Source organism: Mandrillus leucophaeus, unplaced genomic scaffold (genome assembly GCF_000951045.1).
Source record: "Mandrillus leucophaeus isolate KB7577 unplaced genomic scaffold, Mleu.le_1.0 Scaffold604, whole genome shotgun sequence".
Taxonomy (NCBI): Eukaryota; Metazoa; Chordata; class Mammalia; order Primates; family Cercopithecidae; genus Mandrillus; species Mandrillus leucophaeus.
The window spans coordinates 1,084,963-1,091,143 of NW_012106520.1; the positions used below are offsets into that span (position 1 = coordinate 1,084,963).

Here is a 6,181-nt window from a genome sequence, read left to right on the forward strand (position 1 = left end):
TTTTGAGACAGGGTCTTGGTCTGTTGCCCAGGATGGGGTGCACTGGTATGATCTTGGCTCACTGCAGCCTTTGCCTCCCAGGTTAAAGCGATTCTCCCACTTCAGCCTCCTGAGTAGCTGGAACTACAGGTGCGTGTCACCATACTCGGCTAATTTTTATATTTTTTTGTTAGAGACGGGGTTTCACCATGTTGGCCAGGCTGGTCTTGAACTTGTGGCCTCAAGTGATCCACCATCCTTGGACTCCAAAAGTGTTAGGATTACAGGCGTGAGCCACCGCACCCGGTCTTATCATGACTTTTGGAAACTCCATCTAAAATCCCACTCACCTACCTTGACCATCCTGTCCGCTTTTCCCTGCTTCATTACTTTTTCCTCAGTATGTTTTGCTTTCCAATTTACTAGGTGTTTTGCCTATTCATGTTATCTGGTGTCCTTTTTCCTAGTAGAAGTTAAACTCCACGTATGCAGGGAGCCTGTTTGTGCTACTCACAGCTATGAGTATGGACTGGGAATGGGCACCTGACACATAGTAGGTGCTCAATTAATACCTGTTGGATGAAGAATGCCCTGGGAATACTGGACTTCCAGCAGAGTAGAGCAATTTGAAAACTGCGCTCCGCCCACTTGCTTCCATAAATGTCAATGAATGCATCTTTGTAGAATAAATGTTGGAAAAACAAGTGACTGTGTGAATTAAATTTTCCATGCACTGTGTGCGTCTGCATGGCCTGACTGTATGGAGGCTGCAGTTTACCACAGCAAAGTGTTGCTGATGCTCCCTATTACAATGTGTCGTCGTTTCACTAAACACCCACAGCTTACGTTTTCAGAAGATCTGGAAATGTGACATTAGCTTCCTGATTGTGTCAATTTCCAGATGCATTCATCCCTAATCCAGCAAATGTCAGGAGGGCTGCTTTATGACCCAGGGCTGAGGTTTTCATCACCTGTTTGCCAGGTGCCTAGTTCTGATCGTCATTGGGATTGGAGATACAGGCAGAAGACAGCTCTGCCAGATTCGACTTTCTGATGAGGCTCCTGTGACAGGTACTGCTGCTGGCACTGGCTTGTGGTGCTGGAAATGCAGGGTCTGGTGGCTCCCTTTGTAATGGGAAGTTTCAGAGGAGCTGGGCTGGTGAAAAGCAGCTGTTCATCCACAGCACGTCTGCGTGGAGCAAGGGCACTGGGGAGACTTAAATGTCCACTTTCTTGTGGGATTCTCTGGTTGGCATTTGGACGCCAGTTTTGATTGACAGGTTGTCAAAATGATAGCATGAATGTCCAAGGCTGGTGCCTTACGTGTGCATGCAGCAGTTGCTAATGGTTTCCTCCAGCTTCTTGAACGCATATTCATCACAGATGGGGCATCAGTCTGGGGGATTCTTCTTCCCTCCTTAGAAGACAATGGGGAGAAATGCCAAGATTCCTTTCAAGGTCTCCAAAAAGGCAAACGTTTCTGTCTTTGGAATACTCACTTTGGAATGCTTTATGGAAAACTGTCCAAATCCCAGGTGGTATTTTCTTTTGCTGTGTGGTGGGAGCAGGTGCAGTGATTCAGATGGCTGCATGCATTGGACAGACACCTGCAGCAGGGCAGGCAGAGCTGTGAGCTGGGGAAGTAAATAGCTGTTCTTGCCTGTGGGCTTCTGGAGTTCGCAAGGTTTTGTAATTAACCTTTTGTTTATCTTTTGGAGCAATTTTGTTGCTTCTTGCTAAGATGCAAAGGACTTTTTGTGAAAAGACTGTGTAAGCAGAGGTTAGGAGATGGCTGATTAAAACCCAGAGAGTGGTGGGGGCGAAATGCCCTCTCTCATCTCAGAATCCATTTTAAATCTTCATCTAGTTCTTCAGTAATCTGATGGCTGGCTCACTCTGGCCAGGCTTGGGCTTCTGGCGAGTGTTTGAAGGCTGCTGTCTGCTGTGTTGAGCTCCCTTCTCCATGCTTCATTCTTGAGCACTCTCAGAATCAGAGACCTGGGGTGCGTCCAGGAATAAAAAAAATCTACCATGCTTCTACTGAGGAACTGTAACTTCTACCTTTCTCCTCAAGGCTGAGGTTTTAAAACTGGCCTTCAGGGGAGCCACAAACCCACTGAGACCCCATGTCAGTTTCTGCTTGTATGGGCACTTTTCTGGGTGGGCCCCTGGCTTCCATTGATTCTACCTTAGTGCAGGCTTCCAGAAAACAAAGTGAGATACGGAGGACATAGGTGCTATTACTTTATTATGGAGTTCAATCTCAGAGAGCAGGAGCGAGGGGCGTGGGGCACCAAGCGTAGAAAGAGCTAATAGGAGGGCATGTTCTACCCCTGCCCTGTGGGCTGCACCTGCATTGTCTGGGCGCCTGGTAGGGGAGTGGGGAGGAGGCCTCCGTCAATAGAAGAACGGGGTAAGAGGTTTGGTGCAGTCAGGTTGTGTCTGTAGGAGGTCACAATCCACACAGCTGGAACGAGAGACAGGTGAGGTCCAGAGGCTCTGCAGTGGGACAAAGAGGTATCTGATGCAAATTCTCCAACTGCCTGCTTAACTTCAAGTCTGCTTCATACAGTTGTATGGTTTGTGCACTGCCCAAAGGTTCCTGGCTGAGGGAACAAGTTGGGACCAGAATCTGACCTGAGCTCTCTTTACAGAGGCTTGTACCTTTGTCCACCCAGAGCAGGTGCCTTTTCCAAATTAGCTCAGGGGGAGCTCTCTTCAGCTAGTTTTCCAAAGTGACTGGTCAGGGGTAGATTGCCCCCTGTATTAGTCCATTTTCATGCTGCTGATAAAGACATACCCAAGACTGGCCAATTTATAAAGAAAGAGGTTTAATGGACTCACAGTTCCATGTGGCTGGGGAGGCCTCACAATCATGGCAAAAGGCAAAAGGCACATCTTACATGGTGGCAGACAAGAGAGAAAATGAATACCAAGCAAAAGCACGTTCCCTTTATAAACCATCAGATCTCGTGAGACTTATTCACTGCCACAAGCACGGTATGGGGAAAACTGCCTCCATGATTCAATTATCTCTCACTGGCTCCATCCCACAACATGTGGAAATTATGGGAGCTACAATTCAAGATGAGATTTGGGTGGGGACACAGTCAAATCATATCACCCCCTCCAGCCTCTTTTTTCCTTAGCTCCCTTCACATTCTAGTTTCTACCCGTGCCATCAGGCCCTGTGGCCCAGACCAGGCGTCTTGGTCAATACCCCAGACCCTCCTCACGAGCAGAATCATTGTTCATAGGTGCTCCTTTTTCCACCTGCCCTGCGCTTTCGTCTGAATTCCGATTTCTTGCGGTGAGTTGGTGTTGCCTTGGATTTCTTGTGCCTGCTCAGATCTGTGGATTCAGCCCTAGGTCCTTTTTCTTCCTTCCTGTTGGCCTCAGCTCCCTCCCTCCTTTCTGCCAGGTGCTCCCTGCAGTCCTCAGCATCAGGGCTACCTCTATTGACAGGGGATCCTTGGGCATTGAGGCCGTAGGTTTTCTTTGGTGAATAAATATGTATGGCTTATAAAACATACGTGTTTCTAAATTTATGAAATTATATGTATGTGTATACATTCATTCATGCTTTCATTTAACCAACATTTATTTTTTTACATAGCAGAAACCACTTCGTAACTGTGAGACTCTGGATAAATCATATAGTTTCCTGAGTGTCATTTTCTTCTCTGTGAAATGGAGGTAATAACGATTGGCTCCAGTGTGGTCCTGCACCTTGAACAAGATAGTGGATTTTAAAGGGCTTCATCAGATGCCAGCCCAGAAGGTGTCCAGTGGGTACGAATGTCCCCCCTGACGCCATCCCCACTCGTGGTTCCTAGTGGGGAATATGATGAAGCGGCTGCTACCCAGGAGCTCATGGCTTTTCTGCCCAGTTCCAGTGCACACGAGCTCCCTGGGGACGGCACCTCTCACTCTGCCATGGAGTGGTGAGAAGTAAGTATTCTGGAATTGTTTTATCTCAGCACTACATACTATCTTCAGCATCTGTGTTTCTTCTGGAACATGCCTCCCAGAGTTGTTGAAAGAATTAAGCTAGGTGCTGTATGAAGAGAACTTAGAACAGTGTGTGGCACATAAACAATAAGGGTTCAGTAAATAGTGGCTGTCGTCATCCTTGTCATCCTATAGCCAATGAGAGAAGTGAGTTGAAATAAAACCTGGCTTAAGAGCCAGTCGTATTTGAAATTATTTGTGTTGGCCTGTTGCCTGTGGGTGGCTGGAGAAAACCATCGGTTCCAGTTCCTGGAAACAGACCAAGCCAGTGCAAAGGTTTCTTGATGTAAGAACACAGTGAATCTGGTCCTGCAAGTAGGCAGCTGCCTTGGACTACCGTCATGGTATGTGGCCTTGTCATCTGGGGTCTTGAATTAGGGTTTTCTTCTCTCTGGGTTCACCTCGCACTGCTGCTTGGTCTTTAGAATAAAGATTGAGGTTATCAAGACCTAGAAAAATGACTTTTCTGAACTTGAAATATTTCTTTTGAATGCTCAGGAGGCAATATACTTTTGTTATTCAGAACACGAATTCCAAGTTAGATATACTCAATTTGAATCTCACCTGTCATTGATAAAATTATCTGTGTAACTTTGTGAAAACCACCGAACTTCTCTGTACCTTAGTTTCATTGTCAGGAAAAACTGGGGTAATAATTATAACTACCTTGTATTGTTGTTTCAAGGATTAAATATGAAATGCACAAAAATCCTTTAGTACAGTCCTAGGTAGAGAATAAGCCCTATTATTACTTAAAAAATTTTGTCCCCAACTTTTTATTGTGAAAATTTCAAAATTATAGAGGTTGAAAAAATAGTGTAATAAACATCTATACACTCTATCTATGTTAAAAACTTGTTACTATTTGACATATTTGCTTTATTTCTTTCTCTCTCTCCACACACACACACACACACACACACACACACACACACACAGACACACACACAATATGTTTTGCTAATGCAGTGTGAAAAGAAGTTGCCAACATATTTCACTCCTAAAAACTTCATCCTGCTCCTAGTAAAAAGGACATTCTCCTACATCCCATAATGCCCATGTCTTACCTAAGAAAAATCAAATTCCATAAAACCCTCTATTGTCCAGTCTATAGTCAATTTTTTTCACTTGTTCCAAAAATATTTCCATGGTACTAAAGAATTACCCCGAGGATTACTTGCTGAGTATGATTAGGGAAGAAAGTCTCTTTATTATAGAAATATCGGTCCATGTTAACAATAAACACTACCGTTAAATAGTGGTCTGTGGCAGTATAACATGAAATGCATACCACCATCTAAGATGTATCACAGCCAAAAATTTTACCTGTCATCTAATCAAGCCTGTAGACCCGCACTGTTCAATATGGTAGTCACTAGCCATGTGTGGCCATTCAGTGTTGAAATGTAACTAGTCCAAATTGAGATGTGCTGTAGGCATGTAATATCTAAGTTTTAAAGACTCAGGATGAAGAAATAATGTAAAATCTCTCAGTGATTATTTATTTTGAGATGGACTTTCACTGTTTTGCCCAGGCTGGAATGAAGTGGCACCATCTCGGCTCACTGCAACCTCCACCCTCCTGGATTCAAGTGATTCTCCTGCCTCAGCCTCCCAAGTAGCTGGGATTACAGGAGCACACCATCATGCCCAGCTAATTTTTGTATTTTTAGTAGAGACGAAGTTTCATCATGTTGACCAGGCTGGTTTCGAACTCCTAACCTCAGGTGATCCACCTGCCTCAGCTTCCCAAAATGCTAGGATTACAGGTGTGAGCTACTGCACCCAGCCTCTCACTGATAATTTGAAAATGTTGTGTTGAAATCAGCATTTTGTGAGTTAATGTTAATAATTATTAAAATTAGCTTTACCTATTTTACATTTTTTAAAACATGGCTACTGGATAATTTAAAATGTATGTGGTTCACAGATATTTTCTGGTTTTTTTTGACACAAGGTCTTGCTCTGTCACCTGGGCTGGAATGCATTGATGTGATCATGGATCAAAGGATCCTCCCATCTCAGCCTCCCGAGTATCTGGGACTACAGGTGCATGCCACCACACCTGCCTATTTTTTTTTTTTTTTTTTTTTTTAGTAGAGATGGTGTTTCTCCATGTTAGTCAGGCTGGTCTTGAACTCCTCACCTCAGGTTATCCACCCACCTCAGCCTCCCAAAGTGCTGGGATTGC

At 44.5% G+C, this 6,181-nt stretch overlaps 1 pseudogene; it reads right to left on the minus strand.

Annotated features, from left to right (window-relative positions):
* Positions 1-3,223: 3,223 nt before the first annotated feature.
* The window catches only part of LOC105553723, a 13,760-nt pseudogene continuing 10,802 nt past the window's right edge, over positions 3,224-6,181 (minus strand).